This window comes from Pseudophryne corroboree, chromosome 6 (assembly GCF_028390025.1).
Source record: "Pseudophryne corroboree isolate aPseCor3 chromosome 6, aPseCor3.hap2, whole genome shotgun sequence".
Taxonomy (NCBI): Eukaryota; Metazoa; Chordata; class Amphibia; order Anura; family Myobatrachidae; genus Pseudophryne; species Pseudophryne corroboree.
Window position 1 is genome coordinate 318,567,519 of NC_086449.1, and position 23,572 is coordinate 318,591,090.

The 23,572-nt window shown below is 45.4% G+C and overlaps 1 long non-coding RNA gene across 1 annotated transcript in view; it reads right to left on the bottom strand.

Annotated features, from left to right (window-relative positions):
* Positions 1-11,642, bottom strand: part of LOC134935225 (uncharacterized) — a 55,163-nt gene extending 43,521 nt beyond the window's left edge. Inside the window, exon 1 of the long non-coding RNA XR_010179998.1 lies at positions 11,529-11,642. This is a non-coding gene — a long non-coding RNA (uncharacterized LOC134935225). The remainder of the gene's footprint in view (positions 1-11,528) is intronic.
* Positions 11,643-23,572: the final 11,930 nt, after the last annotated feature.

The following is a 23,572-nucleotide window of genomic DNA, read 5'->3' on the forward strand; positions in this document are numbered from 1 at the left end:
GTTCTAGTATCCTCAACAGTGCTCAATATCTGTGCTCAGTATCAGTGCTGCATTGTTGTGACCAGTATATAATACTGCAGTACAATAGTCCATTGCTGTATCTTGCTGCTCCATCTCATTTCTAGTATCCTCAACAGTGCTCAATATCTGTGCTCAGTATCAGTGCTGCATTGTGGTGACCATTATATAATACTGTAGTACAATAGTCTATTGCTGTATCTTGCTGCTCCATGTCAGTTCTAGTATCCTCAACAGTGCTCAATTTTCTGTGCTCAGTATCAGTGCTGTATTGTGGTGACCAGTATATAATACTGCAGTACAATAGTCCATTGCTGTATCTTGCTGCTCCATCTCAGTTCTAGTATCCTCAACAGTGCTCAATATCTGTGCTCAGTATCAGTGCTGCATTGTGGTGACCAGTTTATAATACTGTAGTACAATAGTCTATTGCTGTATCTTGCTGCTCCATCTCAGTTCTAGTATCCTCCTCAGCAGTGCTCAATACCTGTGCTCAGTATCAGTGCTGCATTGTGGTGACCAGTATATAATACTGCAGTACAATAGTCCATTGCTGTATCTTGCTGCTCCGTGTCAGTTTTAGTATCCTCAACAGTGCTCAATATCTATGCTCAGTATCAGTGCTGCATTGTGGTGACCAGTATATAATACTGCAGTACAAAAGTCCATTGCTGTTTCTTGCTGCTCCATCTCAGTTCTAGTATCCTCAACAGTGCTCAATATCTGTGCTCAGTATCATTGCTGCATTGTGGTGACCAGTATATAAAACTGCAGTACAATAGTCCATTGCTGTATCTTGCTGCTCCGTGTCAGTTCTAGTATCCTCAACAGTGCTCAATATCTGTGCTCAGTATCAGTGCTGCATTGTGGTGACCAGTATATAATACTGCAGTACAATAGTCCATTGCTGTATCTTGCTGCTCCGTGTCAGTTCTAGTATCCTCCTCAACAGTGCTCAATATCTGTGCTCAGTATCAGTGCTGCATTGTGGCGACCAGTATATAAAACTGCAGTACAATAGTCCATAGTTGTATCTTGCTGCTCCGTGTCAGTCCTAGTATCCTCAACAGTGCTCAATATCTGTGCTTAGTATTAGTGCTGCATTGTGGTGACCAGTATATAATACTGCATTACAATATTCCATTGCTGTATCTTGCTGCTCCGTGTCAGTTCTAGTATCCTCAACAGTGCTCAATATCTGTGCTCAGTATCAGTGCTGCATTGTGGTGACCTGTATATAATACTGCAGTACAATAGTCCATTGCTGTATCTTGCTGCTCCGTGTCAGTTCTCGTATCCTCCTCATCAGTGCTCAATATCTGTGCTCAGTGTCAGTGCTGCATTGTGGTGACCAATATATAATACTGCAGTACAATAGTCCATTGCTGTATCTTGCTGCTCCGGGTCAGTTCTAGTATCCTCAACAGTGCTCAATATCTGTGCTCAGTATCAGTGCTGAATTGTGGTGACCAGTATATAATACTACAGTACAATAGTCCAGTGCTGTTCTCGTTGCCCAGTGTCAGTTCTAGTATCCTCATCAGTGCTCAGTATCACTAATCATTGTCTTGTGCTGCATTGTGGTGACTATAATTCCAGTGTCTTGTGCTGCATCTTGCTGCTGTAAGGTGCTGTGGTAGTGTCCTGTCACTGTGCATAGGTCATCATCATTCCAGTCATAGTGGTATCTGGTATCTATCTAGTGGTATCTAATTCCAGACATTACTGCCGTCTAATTCCAGATATATTACTGGCATATAATTCCACACATTAAAAAATGAAGAAGGAAAATTTGGAAGGTAACTAGGGAAAGATCAAGATCCACTTCCACCTAGGGCTGAAGCTGCTGCCACTAGTCATGGCAGAGATGATGAAATGCAACAACATCGTCTGCCAAGGCCGATGCCCAATGTCATAGTAGAGAGCATGTAAAATCCAAACAACAAAAGTTCAGTAAAATGCCCAAAAATCTAAATTAAAAGCGTCTGAGGAGAAGCGTAAACTTGCCAATATGCCATTCACGACACGGAGTGGCAAGGAATGGCTGAGGCCCTGGCCTATGTTTATGGCTAGTGGTTCAGCTTCACATGAGGATGGAAGTACTCATCCTCCTGCTAGAAAAATGAAAAGAGTTAAGCTGGCAAAAGCACAGCAAAGAACTGTGCGTTCTTCTAAATCACAAATCCCAGAGGAGAGTCCAATTTTGTCGGTTGCGATGCCTGACCTTCCCAACACTGGACGGGAAGAGGTGGCTCCTTCCACCATTTGCACGCTCCCTGCAAGTGCTGGAAGGAGCACCCACAGTCCAGTTCCTGATAGTCAAATTGAAGATGTCACTGTTGAAGTACACCATGATGAGGATATGGGTGTTGCTGGTGCTGAGGAGGAAATTGACAAGGAGGATTCTAATGGTGAGGTGATTTGTTTAAGTCAGGCACCCGGGGAGACACCTGTTGTCCGTGGGATGAATAAGGCCATTGACATGCCTGGTCAAAATACAAAAAAAATCACCTCTTCGGGGTGGAATTATTTCAACAGAAATGCTGACAACTGGTGTCAAGCCATGTGTTGCCTTTGTCAAGCTGTAATAAGTAGGGGTAAGGATGTTAACCACCTAGAAACATCCTCCCTTATACGTCACCTCAAGCGTATTCATCAGAAGTCATTGACAAGTTCAAAAATGTTGGGTGACAGAGGAAGCAGTCAACTGACAAATAAATCCCTTCTTCCTCTTGTACCCAAGCTCCTGCAAACCACCCCGCCAACTCCCTCAGTGTCTATTTCCACTTTTTTGACAGGAATGTCAATAGTCCTGCAGGCCATGTCACTGGCAAGTCTGACGAGTGCTTTCCTAACTGGGATTCCTCCAATGGATCCTTGAGTGTAACGCCTACTGCTGCTGGTGCTGCTGATGTTGCTGCTGGGAGTCGATCGTCATCCCTGAGGAGAAGTCGGAACTACTACTTCTACTACTACTTCTAGTAAGCAATTGACTGTCCAACAGTCATATGCGTGGAAGATGAAATATCACAGCAGTCATCCTGTTGCAAAGCAGATAACTCAGGCCTTGACAACTATGTTGGTGTTAGACGTGCGTCCGGTATCTGCCGTTAGTTCACAGGGACTTAGAGAATTGCTTGAGGTAGTGTGTCCCCGGTACCAAATACCATCTAGGTTCCACTTCTCTAGGTAGGCGATACCGAGAATGTACACAGACGTCAGAAAAAGAGTCACCAGTGTCCTAAAAAATGCAGTTGTACCCAATGTCCACTTAACCACGGACATGTGGACAAGTGGAGCAGGGCAGACTAAGGACTATATGACTGTGACAGCCCACTGGGTTGATGTATGGCCTCCCACAGAAACAACAGCAGCGCTGCACCAGTAGCAGCATCTCGCAAACGCCAACTCTTTCCTAGGCAGGCTACGCTTTGTATCACCGCTTTCCATAAGAGGCACACAGCTGACAACCTCTTACGGAAACTGAGGAATATCATCGCAGATTGGCTTACCCCAATTGGATTCTCCTGGGGATTTGTGACATTGGACAACTCCACCAATATTGTGCGTGCATTACATGTGGGCAAATTACAGCACATCCCATGTTTTGCACATACAATGAATTTGGTGGTGCAGAATTTTTTTAAAAACAGCAGGGGCATGCAAGAGATGCTGCCGATGGCCCGAAGAAATGCGGGCCACTATCGGCATTCAGACACCGCGTGCCGAATACTGGAGCACCAGCAAACACTCCTGAACATGCCCTGCCATCAGCTGAAGCAAGAGGTGGTAACGAGGTGGAATTCAACCCTCTATATGCTTCAGAGGATGGAGGAGCAGCAAAAGGCCATTCAAGCCTAAACATCTGCCTACGATATAGGCAAAGGAGGGGGAATGCACCTGACTCAAGCGCAGTGGAAAATGATTTCAACGTTGTGCAAGGTTCTCCAACCCTTTGAACTTGCCACACCTGAAGTCAGTTCAGACACTGCCAGCCTGAGTCAGGTCATTCCCCTCATCAAGCTTTTGCAGAAGTAGCTGGAGAGATTGAAGGTGGAGCTAAAACAGAGCGATTCCGCTAGGCATGTGGGACTTGTGTATGGAGCCCTACATTCACTTAACCAGTATTCACGGGTGGTCAATCTGTTGAAATCAGAGCACTACATTTTGGCCACCGTGCTCGATCCTAGGTTTAAAGCCTACGTTGTATCTCTCTTTCCGGCAGACACAAGTCTGCAGATGTTCAAAGACCTGCTGGTGAGACAATTGTCAAGTCAAGCAGAACGTGACTCGCCAACAGCTCCTCCTTAATTTTCTACCGCCACTGGAGCTGCCAGGAAAAGGATAAAATTTCCAAAATCACCCGCTGGCGGTGATGCTGGGCAGTCAGGAGCGATAGCTGACATCTGGTCCGAACTGAAGGACCTGCCAACGATTACTGACATGTCGTCTACTGTCACTGCATATGATTCTGTCACCACTGAAAGAATGGTGGAGGATTATATGAGTGACAGCATCCAAGTAGGCATGTCAGACAGGCCATACTTATACTGGCAGGAAAAAGAGGCAATTTGGACGCCTTTGCACAAACTGGCTTTATTTTACCTAAGTTACCCCCCCTCCAGTGTGTACTCCGAAAGAGTGTTTAGTGCAGCCGGTAACCTTGTCAGCGATCGGCGTAGGAGGTTATTTCCAGAAAATGTGGAGAAGATGATGTTCATCAAAATGAATTATAATCAATTCCTCCGTGAAGACATTTACCAGCAATTGCCTCCAGAAAGTACACAGGGACCTGTGATGGTGGATTCCAGTGGGGACGAATGAATACTCTGTGAGGAGGGGGATGTACACAGTGAAAGGGGTGAGGAATCAGATGATGAGGAGGAGGTGGACATCCTGCCTCTGTAGAGCCAGTTTGTGCAAGGAGAGATTGATTGCTTCTTTTTTGGTGGGGGCCCAAACCAACCATTCATTTCAACCACAGTCGTGTGGCATACCCTGTCGCTGAAATGATGGGTTTGTTAAAGTGTGCATGTCCTGTTTATACAACATAAGGGTGGGTGGGAGGGCCCAAGGACAATTCCATCTTGCACCTCTTTTTTTTTTTATTTATCCTTGCATCATGTGCTGTTTGGGGACTATTTTTTTAAGTGCCATCCTGTCTGACACTGCAGTGCCACTCCTAGATGGGCCAGGTGTTTGTGCTGCCCACTTGGGTCGCTTAGCTTAGTCATCCAGCGACCTTGGTGCAAATTTTAGGACTAAAAATAATATTGTGAGGTGTGAGGTGTTCAGAATAGACTGGAAATGAGTGGAAATTATGGTTATTGAGGTTAATATAACTATAGGATCAAAATTACCCCCAAATACTATGATTTAAGCTGTTTTTGAGGGGGGTTTGAAAAAAAAACACCAGAATAGAAAACACACCCGAATCTGACAAAAATTCTTAAGGGAGGTTTTGCCAAAATGCGTCCGAATCCAAAACACGACCACGGAACCGAATCCAAAACAAAAACATAAAACCCGAAAAATGCCAGCTGCACATCTCTAAAGATGAGATTAATCAAACCTTCTAAAAAGGCCAAGTAGAAAAGTTGTCCACAGCAAACAATCAAATTCTAGCTATCATTTAACTAGTACAGTCTATAAATGATAGCTAAAATCTGATTGGTTGCTGTGGGAAATACCTTGCTTGTCCTGTTCAGAAATCTTGATAAATCTCCCCTTAGTTAGATACCAGGGCCAATATTTACTAAACATCCGAGTTTGTCCGATTTGTGGTTTTTTCCCAACACGGGAATTCACTAAGCACAAATCTCGGCAGTGTTTGGGCTATTCGTAATGGTTTGATTGGCAAAGTTCAGAAATACGAATGAATAGACCATCGGTCAAACGCGGCTGTTATTTCATACAACATGGGTATTCACTATTCATTCATATTTGGGTGTTAGTCTCTGAGTGCTCAAGTGCGGGTGTATTTTTTTGCGAATCGTTAAAAAGAGCAGCAAAAAAATAGACCTGCTTTTTCTAGTCGAGTTTGGATAACCATGCACGGATCAGTGAGATCTGTGCATGGTTATCTTTGGGAAAGGGTCTGTTTACTGTACAAACTGGGGAAAAAAATTGCGTGGGGTCCCCCCTCCTAAGCATAACCAGCCTCGGGCTCTTTGAGCTGGTCCTGGTTGAATAAATATGGAGGAAAAAATGACAGGGTTTCCCCCATATTTGATCAACCAGCACCGGGCTCTGCGCCTGGTCCTGATGCCAAAAATACGGGGTACAAAAAGCGTAGTGGTCCCCCGTATTTTTAACACCAGCACCGGGCTCTAGTTAGAGAGATAATGCCACAGCCAGGGGACACTTATTTTGGTCCCTGCGGCCCTGGCATTAAATCACTAACTAGTCACCCCTGGCCGGGGTACCCTGGAGGAGTGGGAACCCCTTAAATCAAGGGGTCCCCCCCCCTCCAGCCACCCAATGGCCAGGGGTAAAGCCCGAGGCTGCCCCCCCATCCAAGGGCTGCGGATGGGGGGCTGATAGCCATGTGTAAAAAGAAAGAATATTGTTTTTTGTAGCAGTACTACAAGTCCCAGTAAGCCTCCCCCGCAAGCTGGTACTTGGAGAACCACAAGTACCAGCATGCGGGGGGGAAACGGGTTCTCTGGTACCTGTAGTACTAATACAAAAAAAATACCCAACAAAAAACAGGACACACACACCGTGACAGTAAAACTTTATTACATACATGCACACCTACATACATACATACATACATACATACATACATACATACTTACCTATGTTCACATGATTCTCGGTCCACTTCTCCATGTAGACTCCATGGGGTACCTGAGAAAAAAATTATACTCACATAATCCAGGGTAGCTTCTGTCCTCTTTGTAATCCACGTACTTGGCAAAAAAACAAACCGAAAAAGCCGAACCACGCACTGATAGGGGTCCCATGTTTACACATGGGACCCCTTTCTCCGACTGCTGGGACCCCCCCTGACTCATGTCAAAGAGGGTCCCTTCAGCCAATCAGGGAGCGCCACGTCGTGGCACTCTCCTGATTGGCAGTGCGCTCCTGTAGTGTGATTGAGGCTGCGCACTGAAGATACAATGTAGCGCATAGGCGCTCCATTGTATCCAATGGTGGGAACTTTGCGGTCAGCGGTTGACCGCGAGTAACCTCACCGCTGACCGCAAAGTTCCCACCATTTGATACAATGGAGCGCCTATGCGCTAAATTGTATCTCTGCCGTGCGCAGCCTGACTGACAGCTCAGGAGCGCACAGGCAATCAGGAGAGTGCCACAACGTGGCGCTTCCTGATTGGCTGAAGGGACCCTCTGTGACAGGAGTCACGGGGGGTCTCGGTAGTCGGCGAAAGGGGTCCCATGGGACATGGGACCCCTTTCAGTGCGTGGTTCGGGTTTTTCGGTTTGTTTTTTTGCCAAATACGTGGATTACAAGCTCAGAAGAGGACCGATCTACTCTGGATTTTTGTGAGTATAATTTTATTTTCAGGTACCCCATGGATTCTACTTGGAGTAGTGGACCGACCCTGGTGTAAACATAGGTTAGTATGTGTGAATTTAGGTGTGCACGTATGTATTAAAGTTTTACTTTCAAGGTGTGTGAGTTCTGTTTTTATTTGGGTATTTTTTTTGCAGTAGTACTACAGGTACCAGCGGGCCCGTTTTTCCACCACATGCTGGTACTTGTGGTTCTCCAAGTACCAGCTTGCGAGGGAGGCTTGCTGGGACTTGTAGTACTGCTACGAAAAACAATATTCTTATTTTTACACATGGCTATCAGCCCCCATCCGCAGCCCTTGGATGGGGGGGACAGCCTCGGGCTTCACCCCTGGCCCTTGGGTGGCTGGAGGGGGGGACCCCTTCATTTAAGATATCCCCACTCCTCCAGGGTACCCCGGCCAGGAGTGACTAGTTTGTTATTTAATGCCAGGGCCGCAGGGACCAAGATAAAAGTGTCCCCCGGCTGTGGCATTATCTCTCTGACTAGTGGAGCCCGGTGCTGGTGTTAAAAATACGGGGGACCCCTATGCTTTTTGTCCCCCGTATTTTTGGCATCAGGACCAGGCGCAGAGCCCGGTGCTGGTTGTTTAAATATGGGGGAACCCCTGTCAATTTTTTCCCCATTTTTTCAACCAGGACCGGCTCAAAGAGCCCGAGGCTGGTTGTGCTTAGGAGGGGGGACCCCATGCAATTTTTTTCTTGATTTTTAACACTTTCATTTTTTTTAAAGGTGCACAATGAAGCCCTGCACGGATCTCACAGAGTCGGCCGGGATTCCTTGTGTTTTGTCAGGCAGTGTTTTACTCATCACTCCCGTAAAACACTGCCTGACATTACGAATCACATCGACATCGGAAAAGACGAATGTTGCAAACTCGGCAGCTTAGTAAATGACCGTATCAAGATTCAAAAAGTTGCAGTAAAATGCACCCGATACCATTCGAGTTCAAACACCCTTAAAAACGGCTAAAACACGAATATTAGTAAATATACCCCCAGAAGTGTTAGTGCAATATCTTGTTATACCTGTATACTTAGGTGCATGTTTTTTTTACACAGCCCAGTTAACTCCAGTGTTCGCTCAATCACCATTCCTAATATCTTTACTTTTACAGAAACATTAACAGGGACTCCTAGCCAGTCTAATAGAAATGAGCACTTATAGTATACAGTAAATATGGAGTAATTAGCTAATTCACTAAGGGAATCTTTACATGCATCTTACATAGGGATTCAGTATGAATTCCCGATGGTCAGCATGGCGGCGGTCACAATATCTACGCCGGCATCCCGATATGTGAAATTTCTGACAGGGGAAGGTAAGTATGTTCCCCCCAGACCCCTAGCCCCTATCCCTAACCCTTAATTTCCACAGCCTATCCCTAACTTCCCCAATAGTGCCTAAACCAAACCCCCCCACCTGTGGTGAGTAAACCTTTCACCCCTGCCCTGCAGCCTAACACTCCCACCTTGGTTGCTAAACCTAACCTCCTCCGGTGGTGCCTAACCCCCCTCCCCACAGCCTATCCCCCCCTTCAGACTAGCCCTACACTGCCCCTCCCCAGGTGGTGGCTAAACCTAACCCTCCAGGCCTAACCCTAACCTGCCCGCTTTACTTGTGTTCGGTATGCCATTTGTCAGGATGCCGGCATTGGGCTCCTATCCCTGTCGGGATTCCAGTGCCAGCATTCTGACGGGTGCCCAGATTTTGAGATTGGTATTCCGACTGCTGGTGTTATCTGCATCCCTTACATAGCAATACACACAAACATGCCTACACAGTTCCACATGCGATAGAGTGCCCAGCATACACCCTCCCATACCTATACAGTGCCCAGCTTACATCCCTCTATACCCACACTATGCCTAGCATACACACCCATACCAATACAGTGCCCAGAATACACCCCATACCCACAGAGTGCCCAGAATGCACCCTCCCATAACCATACAGTGCCAGCCTACACCCCCCTGCTCCCATACCTACAAAGTGCACCCCCCTACTCCCATACCCAGTGGTGCAAGTAGAAAAAATGTGTTATAGGTACTGTGTGCTCGCGCTCAAGGTGCACGCGCCCAAAAATGGGCGTGACCAAATGCCACATGGGGCATGGCCAATAAAAATTGGGGCATGATACTCATATGGGGGGGGGGCAAATACACATTTGACTCCAATAGTGCCAGATATACATTGCCCCAGAGTGCCAGATACACAAATGCCCCAGAATGCCAGATACACAAATGCCCCCACAATGCCAAATACACGAATGCCCCCACAGTGCCAGATATACATTGCCCCACAGTGCCAGATATACAAATGCCCCCACAGTGTCAGATACACAAATGCCCCTACAGTGCCAGATATACATTGCCCCCACAGTGCCAGATATACATTGCCCCCACAGTGCCAGATTATAAATGCCCACACAGTGCCAGATACACAAATGCCCCCTCAGTGTCAGATACACAAATGCCCCCACAGTGCCAGATACACATATGCCCCCACAGTGCCAGATATACGTTTCCCCACAGTGCCAGATATACATTGCCCCACAGTGCCAGATACACGATTGTCCCCACAGTGCCAGATACACAAATGACCCCACAGTGCCAGATATACATTGCCCCACAGTGACAGATATACAAATGCCCCCACAGTGCCAGATACACAAGTGCCCCCACAGTGCCAGATATACATTGCCCACAGTGCCAGATACACAAATGCCCCCACAGTGCCAGATATATATTGCCACCACAGTGCCAGATTATAAATGTCCCCACTGTGCCAGATACACAAATGCACCCACAGTGCCAGATTATAAATGCCCCCACAGTGCTAGATATACAGTGTTCCCTGCTCACTGCTGCTTGTTTGTGTTGTGTGAGGGGAGGAGCAGCGCTCATGAAGTCTGGTCTCTGCAGCTCCGGCGGCGGGTATCTCAAATGAGGCGCATGGACTGTTAGCCAATCAGAGCTCGTGGACCGGAAGCCAATCAGGAGCCGTGGCTGCGGGTCCGCGAGCTCTGATTGGCTAGCAAGCCGGTGCCTTATGAGATTCACCCCGCGCCACCGCAGCTGCTGGAGACCGCCGGACATCCCAGATAATTGAAGGACAGGAGAGGCACTGTGCTCTCCTCCCCTCACATAGCAGCCAGCAAGAGGCAGGTATAATGACAGCCCGGCGGTAGGGCGTACCGGCTGGGAATTTCTTACCGGTATGCCATACCGCCCCATACCGCCATACTTGCAGCGCTGCCCATACCCAAACAGTGCTCAGCATGCACCTCTCAAACCCAAACAGTGCCCAGCATGCACCACCCATATCCATGGTGCCAGGCATACATACATATCCATACATAACAGTACAGTAATACTCTGCTGTATAGTACCTGTAGCAGCAGAGTGCAGGGATATCTGAAGGCAAGGGTAATTACTGTTCTCAGTGCAGGAGGGCAGAAGCCAGAAGATATCTCTTTCTCTCTCTCTCTCTCTCTGTCATAAACTCTTCTCCTGGTGGCCGCAAACAGCAGCTGCATCTTACCTGTATCTCTGTACATTCAGGTCATAAGCTGCGTAAGCCTGGCCATACAGCATTCCAGTGGGGCCGTGGATTCCGGGTGGTTTAATTTAATAGTTTATGGGGCAGCAGGGGACTACACACTGAACTGGGGGCCTGATGCAAAATGCAGGAGAGTAGGTAAGCATGCTCTAACTCCAATCTTTATTACATAGATTTAAACAGAGCTGCTGGGTAAAGTAAGGTAACATTAAACAATATACTGTACATAGAGAAGATGTGAAAATTTCAATTTGAGTTTCAATGGTCGTTTAAACATCACAATATTTCATATTAGAATATTTAGTTAAATACACATCAGCACATACATAGAGGAAGGCCTGTATGACAAAATAAACATATTTAAAATTCAAAATTCATAATATTAAAATCCTTTTAACACTTCACTTACATCATTTTCTTAAATGTTTTCTTAGGGAAACTCAGTTTGGAAAGCCAATATTCACTCTTTGTTTAAAACAAGGAGATGTGCACAGATTACAGACTGCCTTGATAGCTGATGGATAATGCTGCGAGAAAGAGCAGAGTTAGAGGCTGCAGATACAGTATAATACTGAGCATGTAGGAGAAAACAAGGGCAAGCCTTTATATTGTGTCAATAAGTCTTATTGTCAGGGACATTTATCGGCAAGGCTGTGTGTAAGTGCAGTAAACAGTAGACAGGATTACATTGATGGCGCTTGATTTGTTTTTGCTTTCAGTCTTAAGCTCACATGGAGGATTTGTAATTTATAGGAGATAAACTATGCTCTCACACTTTCTGCTTACTAATGATGAGATCTTAGAGGGTTTATTTAGTATACTATAGTTATTCATAGTATATTGCAAATCTAGTTCTTTCCAAGATTGTAAATTATGTTCTAGTATTTTTACAGGAACTGCAACTGCTTTTCAAAAGTATGTTTTGTGATAAAGTCAAAACTCAGGTCTGGTAAACAAATATGTATATCTCCCAACTGTCCTGATTTAAGTAGGACAGTACCAATTTGAAAGCTCTGTCATACTAACACAATTAGTATTACACTGCCAGTATCAGTGGGCAGTTGGAGTGAAATGGCTGTCCACTGCTGCTCTGCATAGCAGAACAGCAGTAAATGGGTGCCACTTGCATGTTAAATGTTTAGTGAGACCATCAGCAGACAACAGACACCCTACAGTGCTCCCAGGTGTTTGACCATGCAAACTCAGTGAAGCAGTCATGACTCCTCAATACATGGCCATACGCACTGTTCTTAGATGTCATGTCCTATATTGGAAGGCATTAACTATATCAAGTGTATGAGTCCAACGGCGGAATGTAGTGGAGTTCAAGATCATGCCTTGTAAGTCATTGCCCATTTAAAAACGTTTGAGATTAGCTGGCAACCCGCATCTCCGACCCGCTCCGTGGACAGTGGCAGGTGGAGAGTTTGACTGGGGTGGTACACCTGGTAAACGATATTGTGTCCTAAGATGAGCTCAGGGAGGATAGAAAAGCTCCCGAGGTACATCCCGCAGCACCAGTCTACCATTCACACTTTAATGTGTGAATTGGCTAAGTGTGCACACTTTGAGGCTAACCCCTTACAGACTCAAAACACAGCAACAACTCCAAATTAAAATACTTAACGCAAACAACTGATTAAAGATGCCCACAAATGTTAAACCGATTTAAAATTTGGCTGTGTCTCCCCATATCAATGGCCATGAATATGTTTGCTGTACGCTATTCATCAAAACACTTACCTGATTTTAAGTTTGAAATTTGCAAGTCATTCTTGTGATTTATAGTTTGGATTAGTGATGTGCACCGGAAATTTTTCGGGATATGTGTTTTGGTTTTGGATTCGGTTCCGCGGCCGTGTTTTGGATTCGGATGCGTTTTGGCAAAACCTCACAGAAATTTTTTTGTCGGATTCGGGTGTGTTTTGGATTCGGGTGTTTTTTTACAAAAAACCCTAAAAAACAGCTTAAATCATAGAATTTGGGGGTCATTTTGAACCCATGGTATTACTAACCTCAATAACCATAATTTCCACTCATTTCCAGTCTATTCTGAACACCTCACAATATTATTTTTAGTCCTAAAACTTGCACAGAGGTCGCTGGATGGCTAAGCTAAGCGACCCAAGTGGCCGACACAAACACCTGGCCCATCTAGGAGTGGCACTGCAGTGTCAGACAGGATGGCAGATTTACAAAATAGTCCCCAAACAGCACATGATGCAAAGAAAAATAGAGGTGCAATGAGGTAGCTGTTTGTCTAAGCTAAGCGACCCAAGTGGCCGATACAAACACCTGGCCCATCTAGGAATGGCACTGCAGTGTCAGACAGGATGGCAGATTTAAAGAATAGTCCCCAAACAGCACATGATGCAAAGAAAAAAAGAGGTGCAATGAGGTAGCTGTGTGACTAAGCTAAGCGACCCAAGTGGCCAACACAAACACCTGGCCCATCTAGGAGTGGCACTGCAGTGTCAGACAGGATGGCAGATTTAAAAAATAGTCCCCAAACAGCACATGATGCAAAGAAAAAAAGAGGTGCAATTAGGTAGCTGTGTGACTAAGCTAAGCGACCCAAGTGGCCGACACAAACACCTGGCCCATCTCGGAGTGGCACTGCAGTGTCAGACAGGATGGCAGATTTAAAAAATAGTCCCCAAACAGCACCTGATGCAAAGAAAAAAAAAGAGGTGCACCAAGGTCGCTGGATGGCTAAGCTAAGCGACCCAAGTGGCCGACACAAACACCTGGCCCATCTATGAGTGGCACTGCAGTTTTCTAGCGAGAGGATGAGTGCTTCCATCCTCATGTGAATCTGAAACACTAGCCATGAACACAGGCCAGGGCCTCAGCCGTTCCTTGCCACTCCGTGTCGTAAATGGCATATTGGCAAGTTTATGCTTCTCATCAGACGCTTTTAATTTAGATTTTTGGGTTACTTTACTGAACTTTTGTAGTATACTTGACGACACAGAGGTAGAGCAGTGGACTACTGTACCATACTGCTATATATATATGCTGGTGGTCAGCAAAATTCTGCACTGTCCTCCTTCTATATACTGCGCACAACTAAAATGCAGCACAGGTATGGATGCATAGTATACTTGACAACACAGAGGTAGAGCAGTGGACTACTGTACCGTACTGCTATATATATACCGGTGGTCAGCAAAATTCTGCACTGTCCTCCTACTATATACTGCGCACAACTAAAATGCAGCACAGGTATGGATGCATAGTATACTTGACGACACAGAGGTAGAGCAGTGGACTACTGTACCGTACTACTATATATATACTTGTGGTCAGCAAAATTCTGCACTGTCCTCCTACTATATACTGTGCACAACTAAAATGCAGCACAGGTATGGATGCATAGTATACTTGATGACACAGAGGTAGAGCAGTGGACTACTGTACCGTACTGCTATATATATACTGGTGGTCAGCAAAATTCTGCACTGTCCTCCTACTATATACTGCTCACAACTAAAATGCAGCACAGGTATGGATGCATAGTATTTTTCTAAAGGTTATTAGTGTAGACCACTAGTGGGTACTACACTAAAAAAAGAGCTTAGTGTGTGGCGCACTCTTTTGAAATTATTATAAATTAATAAAATTTAATTTTTATTTCATAAATGAATCTCTATAGCCAGGCATATTGGTATGCATGATAGCCTGAGAGTGAACACTTACGTAATTATTGCCCAAAAAATGCTATGCACGGATAGTGATTAACTTATCCAATGAAATTAGGGCAAACATAATCAAATGCCAAGCTTGGTGATATATTACTAAAGATTTTCTATGCTGTAACGGTTATTAATACGGTTATTAATATCGGTTATTAATACGATTATTAATACCACCCATTACCAAGACTAATTTAGTCTGAAATCACTGACATAGTTCTGACGTTAACTACTCTTTAAAGGATATAATTACTATTTGAATAAAGAGATATTTAGCGCTATGCTACTATAGTAATCAATACTGATCACAAATATGAGTTTCAGAATTACCTCAAAGGGGACCCCTGCGTAGGTCTTCCAGGTCATTCCTCGTCCTTACATATGCATAAAAGGGCAATATAGGTGTGTATTGTAACATGTGTACACTTTGTCTGCCAGTCTATTATTCAGACTGCAGTGGCTGTGCAGATGTAATTTAATACGTTCTTTTGTATCCACAATGACAAGATACAATTGTGACCAAAAAGGCCATTTATGTCAGAGAACAGATAATAACAATGCTGTCTCTGAACCTGTTATAAAGAGATAATGTAGATCGTATGTGGGAACACAATAACTAAAATATGAATGCGCAGCCCCTATTTACTCAAAGAAAGCGCATAAACAGGTATGTGGGGTATGCGTTTCAAAGATTCACATATGTTATCTCCATAGTGGTACAGTTTCTAATTCATAAGCAGAAGTGTGAGTTAAATTAGAGAAACACATGCTACAATAGAGATGATATTTAAATGGTTTTAAGGCCGTAGAGGAACACATCACCTAACTGGGCACATGCACTAACAACGACCATATAGTTAGAGCAGTGTTGCGCAAAGAGGTATAATGGCACTCAATTATGTAAATGTCAATGATTAAATATCAACTTGATAAAATCAGCGCTGTGGTAGTTGTTCTCAAACTTTCTCTGGTCTCAAGATCATTATTTTTGTAGACATACCAGACTTTTCTAAGACATATAGCCTGTAAATTGTACACTTATCGCTTTGCTGATAGATGGCTTCAGTTATCTTTCACATTGATATCAATATAACCATATGCAGTAACATTCAGTTGAAATTTAAATAGTTTTAGGATATGTCTGGTGTAGTTTAGTCCAGAAATTCAAGCCATTCATAGGTGTGATAGCTAAGAGATAGAGAGTCCCAGGTGTATCATGACGGTTTCCCTTTCTGCTGTTGTCCCATGTGCCGAGGTGTACCTGGGCAGTGAATGGGAACAATGAGAGCGGGGAAAGGCCGTCCACCTGGAGACTGAAGGGACAGAGCAGTGCGAGCCACTTTTACTGTCCACGCTCTACATCCCTCCTCCCCTGTTGTGAGAACACATTGCAGGGGGGGCCCGTAGATGAGGAGCAGCGGATGAGAGGGCGGCTCTGAATACCTGTAAGGTTCTCCGTCTGGTGTGTCTTCTGGCGCGGTCAGAACTATACCAGCCTGTGGGAAGCCGATACGGGAGCTGGACGCCGGGTCGGGTATGATTCCCGCACCTCCGTGGATTCTGCACGTCCTGAGCGCGGTCAGAGCTAAATCATCGTGTAGGAAGCCGCTACTGGAGCAGGACGCCGGGTCGGGTGTGATTCCCGCACCTCCGTGGATCCTGCACATCCTGAGCACGGTCAGAGCTATGTCAGCGTGTGGGAAGCCGCTGCGGGAGCCGGACGCCGGGTCGGGTGTAATTCCCGAACCTCCGTGTATTCTGTACGTCCTCGTCCCGCTAATGATGACGTATGTTTCACATGAAGCTTGGTCAAATCAGTGATGCCATATGGAGGTGGGCAGTATTTAAAGCAGATACCGTGCATTGGTTGGTTAGATTTCACTCAATTTAAAGAGATAATCCTCAATTAATCACCACATCAAACCCAAAGGCAATGTTAATATTATTAATTGTATATATGTGTTCACACCAAATTAACCCTAACAACTGGTATACAGTCAAGATAGATGTGTCATAGTTGTGATCCTCTATGCACATAAGATTAGACAAAACTAAAGGGTAGAATAGAGATTATTGTGGAATTAGTGATTGATTATCCCATTAAATCAGTGAGCGATTCTCTTTTATCAATAGATGGAATCATATTAGAGTGATTTGATGATTGTCCTATATAAAGCAAGTGTTATTACCTTAAACACCCTTATCAGCTGTTATTATGGGGTGGGACACTTAATCTCACATGGATAGGTCTCTATATTCATACCGTGCTGGTGTATTTAATATATAATGGAAATTGTGTGAGTAAATTAATCCTAATGTATATTCTTTTATCCCTATATGCTATATATCTGTATGAGCCCTGCTATTTATATAAAGGCAGATAATCAATAGGCATAGGAATAATAAAAACTAATAATAAAATAAACTATAAAAGAGAACTGAAAAGAAATTGAGTTGTAAAGTGTGGGATAGACAAAGGTAAGCCTTAAGTGAAATATAAATGCATAAGTGTATATTATATGTGCGGTGAGATTAGAATTGGTCTCACAAGAACTGTAATAACAAAGCATATGTCATTGTAAAATAAAAAAGTTGCCTAATGGGTAGTATATTGTGATATCAAGAATAAGAATGAAAATAAAAATCTGATAAATTCGTTGTATTCATAATTAGCATAAAAAATGACTAAAGGATTTGAAATATAGTGTGCATGGAAATGAAAAGACAGTAGTGATAATTAGAGAAAAACGTTGCAATATTTGATTGCTTAGTTGAATAAAGCATGAAAAAAGAAAAGAACAACCATAACAATAAAGAAATATACTGTCCATGGGTGGTAAATTGATTATGCAGATAACTATTATTCTAAGGAGTGTAAAGATGGTATAATAACCCATAAAAAAAAAATATATATATATGATAAAAAATATAAATAAAATTAATACTGATGATAAGGTATATGGTGGAATATTCTAAATAATTTATTAGCTTGATTGGAGAGAGAGGAAACTATAATAATTTTATAAACTTTGATATTATTGTCAAATTAATCTTCCCATATGGAATGGGTGGAGAAGGGGTGGAAAATGGGTGGAGAGAAAGGGCAATTGAAAGAGGTAGAAAAAAGAAGTTTTATGGAGGTGAGAAAAAGGAGTCTTATGGAGGTACAGGAGGATAACTGGGCCGCTGTATTCGAAGAACAAAAGAAAAGAGTCACATGGGAAGAAAGGCCCCATAATTGATATTCTCATTTAGACCTTTGAGTGTCATGGTATCCAACTTAAAAATCCATTTACTTTCTAATTTTCTCTAACGTCCTAAGTGGATGCTGGGGACTCCGTCAGGACCATGGGGAATAGCGGCTCCGCAGGAGACAGGGCACAAAAATAAAGCTTTAGGATTAGGTGGTGTGTACTGGCTCCTCCCCCTATGACCCTCCTCCAAGCCTCAGTTAGGTTTTTGTGCCCGTCCGAGCAGGGTGCAATCTAGGTGGCTCTCCTAAAGAGCTGCTTAGAAAAAGTTTTTAGGTTTTTTATTTTCAGTGAGTCCTGCTGGCAACAGGCTCACTGCATCGAGGGACTTAGGGGAGAGAATTTCAACTCACCTGCGTGCAGGATGGATTGGATTCTTAGGCTACTGGACACCATTAGCTCCAGAGGGAGTCGGAACACAGGTCTCACCCTGGGGTTCGTCCCGGAGCCGCGCCGCCGACCCCCCTTACAGATGCTGAAGATTGAAGGTCCGGAAACAGGCGGCAGAAGGCTCTTCAGTCTTCATGAAGGTAGCGCACAGCACTGCAGCTGTGCGCCATTGTTGTCACACACTTCACACCAAGCGGTCACGGAGGGTGCAGGGCGCTGCTGGGGGCGCCCTGGGCAGCAATATTTAATACCTTTATGGCAAAAGAATACATCACATATAGCCATTGAGGCTATATGTATGTATTTAACCCATGCCAGTTTTTCTAAAACTACGGGAGAAAAAGCCCGCCGAAATAGGGGGCGGAGCTTATTCTCCTCAGCACACAGCGCCATTTTCCTGCTCAGCTCCGCTGTGAGGAAGGCTCCCAGGACTCTCCCCTGCACTGCACTACAGAAACAGGGTAAAACAGAGAGGGGGGGCATTTTTTTGGCGATATTTTGATATATTTAAGCTGCTATAAAGAACAACACTTATATAAGGTTGTTCCCATATATATTATAGCGCTTGGGTGTGTGCTGGCAAACTCTCCCTCTGTCTCCCCAAAGGGCTAGTGGGGTCCTGTCTTCGATAAGAGCATTCCCTGTGTGTCTGCTGTGTGTCGGTACGTGTGTGTCGACATGTATGAGGACGATGTTGGTGTGGAGGCAGAGCAATTGCCGATAATGGTGATGTCACCCCCCAGGGAGTCGACACCGGAATGGATGGCTTTGTTTATGGAATTACGTGATAATGTCAGCACATTACAAAAATCAGTTGACGACATGAGACGGCCGGCAAACCAGTTAGTACCTGCCCAGGCGTCTCAGACACCGTCAGGGGCTGTAAAGCGCCCTTTACCTCAGTCGGTCGACACAGACCCAGACACAGACACTGAATCTAGTGTCGACGGTGATGAAACAAACGTATTTTCAAGTAGGGCCACACGTTATATGATCACGGCAATGAAGGAGGCTTTGCATATCTCTGATACTGCAAGTACCACAAAAAGGGGTATTATGTGGGGGGTGAAAAAACTACCTGTAGTTTTTCCTGAATCAGAGGAATTAAATGATGTATGTGATGAAGCGTGGGTTAACCCAGATAGAAAAATGCTAATTTCAAAAAAGTTATTAGCATTATACCCTTTCCCGCCAGAGGTTAGGGCGCGCTGGGAAACACCCCCTAGGGTGGATAAGGCGCTCACACGCTTATCAAAACAAGTGGCGTTACCGTCTCCTGATACGGCCGCCCTCAGGGATCCAGCTGATAGGAGAATGGAAACTACCCTAAAAAGTATATACACACATACTGGTGTTATACTGCGACCAGCCATCGCCTCAGCCTGGATGTGCAGTGCTGGGGTCGTCTGGTTGGATTCCCTGACTGAAAATATTGATACCCTGGATAGGGACAGTATTTTATTGACTATAGAGCAATTAAAGGATGCTTTCCTTTATATGCGAGATGCTCAGAGAGATATTTGCACTCTGGCATCGAGAGTAAATGCGATGTCCATATCTGCCAGAAGGAGTTTATGGACGCGACAGTGGTCAGGTGATGCGGATTCCAAACGACATATGGAAGTATTGCCGTATAAAGGGGAGGAATTATTTGGCGTCGGTCTATCGGATCTGGTGGCCACGGCAACTGCCGGAAAATCCACCTTTTTACCTCAGACCCCCTCCCAACAGAAAAAGACACCGTCTTTTCAGCCGCAGTCCTTTCGGTCCTATAAGAACAAGCGGACAAAAGGACAGTCATATCTGCCTCGGGGCAGAGGAAGGGGTAAGAGAGGGCAGCAAGCAGCCCCTGCCCAGGAACAGAAGCCCTCCCAGGGTTCTGCAAAGCCCTCAGCATGACGCTGGGGCCTTACAAGCGGACTCAGGAGCGGTGGGGGGTCGACTCAAGAATTTCAGCGCACAGTGGGCTTGCTCACAGGTGGACCCCTGGATTCTGCAGGTAGTATCTCAGGGTTACAGGTTGGAATTCGAGAAGTCTCCCCCTCGCCGGTTCCTAAAGTCTGCTTTGCCAACGTCTCCCTCAGACAGGGCGACGGTATTGGAAGCCATTCACAAGCTGTTTTCTCAGCAGGTGATAGTCAAGGTACCCCTCCTACAACAGGGAAAGGGGTATTACTCCACGCTATTTGTGGTACCGAAGCCGGACGGCTCGGTAAGACCTATTCTAAATCTGAAATCTTTGAACCTGTACATACAAAAATTCAAGTTCAAGATGGAGTCACTCAGAGCAGTGATAGCGAATCTGGAAGAAGGGGACTTTATGGTGTCCCTGGACATAAAGGATGCTTACCTACATGTCCCAATTTGCCCTTCACATCAAGGGTACCTCAGGTTCGTGGTGCAAAACTGTCATTATCAGTTTCAGACGCTGCCGTTTGGATTGTCCACGGCACCTCGGGTCTTTACCAAGGTAATGGCCGAAATGATGATTCTTCTGCGAAGAAGAGGCGTATTAATTATCCCTTACTTGGACGATCTCCTGATAAGGGCAAGGTCCAGAGAACAGCTGGAGGACGGAGTAGCACTAACCCAACTAGTGCTGCAACAACACTGGTGGATTCTGAATTTTCCAAAATCTCAGTTGACCCCGACGACACGTCTGCTGTTCCTGGGAATGATTCTGGACACGGTTCAGAAAAAGGTGTTTCTTCCGGAGGAGAAAGCCAGGGAGTTATCCGAACTTGTCAGGAACCTCCTAAAACCAGGGAAAGTGTCTGTGCATCAATGCACAAGAGTCCTGGGAAAGATGGTGGCTTCTTACGAAGCGATTCCATTCGGCAGATTCCACGCACGAACTTTTCAGTGGGATCTGCTGGACAAATGGTCCGGATCGCATCTGCAGATGCATCAGCGGATAACCTTATCGCCACGGACAAGGGTGTCTCTTCTGTGGTGGTTGCAGAGTGCTCATCTGTTAGAGGGCCGCAGATTTGGCATACAGGACTGGGTCCTGGTGACCACGGATGCCAGTCTGAGAGGCTGGGGAGCGGTCACACAGGGAAGAAACTTCCAGGGAGTATGGTCAAGCCTGGAGATGTCTCTTCACATAAATATACTGGAGCTAAGAGCGATTTACAATGCTCTAAGTCTGGCAAAACCCCTGCTTCAGGGTCAGCCGGTGTTGATCCAGTCGGACAACATCACGGCAGTCGCCCACGTAAACAGACAGGGCGGCACAAGAAGCAGGACAGCAATGGCAGAAGCTGCAAGGATTCTTCGCTGGGCGGAAGATCATGTGATAGCACTGTCAGCAGTATTCATTCCGGGAGTGGACAACTGGGAAGCAGACTTCCTCAGCAGACACGATCTACACCCGGGAGAGTGGGGACTTCATCCAGAAGTCTTCCACATGATTGTGAACCGTTGGGAAAAACCAATGGTGGATATGATGGCGTCCGCCTCAACAAAAAACTGGACAGGTATTGCGCCAGGTCAAGAGACCCTCAGGCAATAGCTGTGGACGCTCTGGTAACACCGTGGGTGTTCCAGTCAGTGTATGTGTTCCCTCCTCTGCCTCTCATACCAAAGGTACTGAGAATTATACGGCAAAAGGGAGTAAGAACGATACTAGTGGCTCCGGATTGGCCAAGAAGAACTTGGTACCCGGAACTTCAAGAGATGCTCACGGAGGATCCGTGGCCTCTACCTCTAAGACCGGACCTGCTTCAGCAGGGACCGTGTCTATTCCAAGACTTACCGCGACTGCGTTTGACGGCATGGCGGTTGAACGCCGAATTCTAAGGGAAAAAGGCATTCCGGAAGAGGTCATTCCTACACTGGTAAAAGCCAGGAAGGAGGTGACTGCACAACATTATCACCGCATTTGGAGAAAATATGTTGCGTGGTGTGAGGCCAGGAAGGCCCCCACGGAGGAATTTCAACTGGGTCGATTCCTACATTTCCTGCAAACAGGATTGTCTATGGGCCTCAAATTGGGGTCCATTAAGGTTCAAATTTCGGCCCTGTCGATTTTCTTCCAGAAAGAATTGGCTTCAGTTCCTGAAGTCCAGACTTTTGTAAAAGGAGTACTACATATACAGCCCCCGGTTGTGCCCCCAGTGGCACCGTGGGATCTTAATGTAGTCTTGGATTTTCTCAAATCCCATTGGTTTGAGCCGCTCAAATCGGTGGAGTTGAAGTATCTTACATGGAAAGTAACCATGCTACTGGCCCTGGCTTCAGCCAGGAGAGTATCAGAATTGGCGGCTTTATCATATAAGAGCCCATATCTGATTTTCCATACGGACAGGGCAGAACTGCGGACACGTCCTCATTTTCTGCCTAAGGTGGTGTCAGCGTTTCACCTGAACCAGCCTATTGTGGTGCCTGCGGCTACTAACGATTTAGAGGATTCCAAGCTGTTGGACGTGGTCCGGGCATTGAAAATATATATTTCAAGAACGGCGGGAGTCAGAAAGTCTGACTCACTGTTTATATTGTATGCACCCAACAAGATGGGTGCTCCTGCTTCTAAGCAGACGATTGCTCGTTGGATTTGTAGCACAATTCAACTTGCACATTCTGTGGCAGGCTTGCCACAACCGAAATCTGTCAAGGCCCATTCCACAAGGAAAGTGGGCTCATCCTGGGCGGCTGCCCGGGGGATCTCGGCATTACAACTCTGCCAAGCTGCTACTTGGTCAGGGGCAAACACATTTGCAAAATTCTACAAATTTGATACCCTGGCTGAGGAGGACCTTGAGTTCTCTCATTCGGTGCTGCAGAGTCATCCGCACTCTCCCGCCCGTTTGGGAGCTTTGGTATAATCCCCATGGTCCTGACGGAGTCCCCAGCATCCACTTAGGATGTTAGAGAAAATAAGAATTTACTTACCGATAATTCTATTTCTCGTAGTCCGTAGTGGATGCTGGGCGCCCATCCCAAGTGCGGATTGTCTGCAATACTTGTACATAGTTATTGTTACAAACAAATTCGGGTTGTTATTGTTGTGAGCCGTCTGTTCAGAGGCTCCTACGTTTGTCATACTGTTAACTGGGTTCAGATCACAAGTTATACGGTGTGATTGGTGTGGCTGGTATGAGTCTTACCCGGGATTC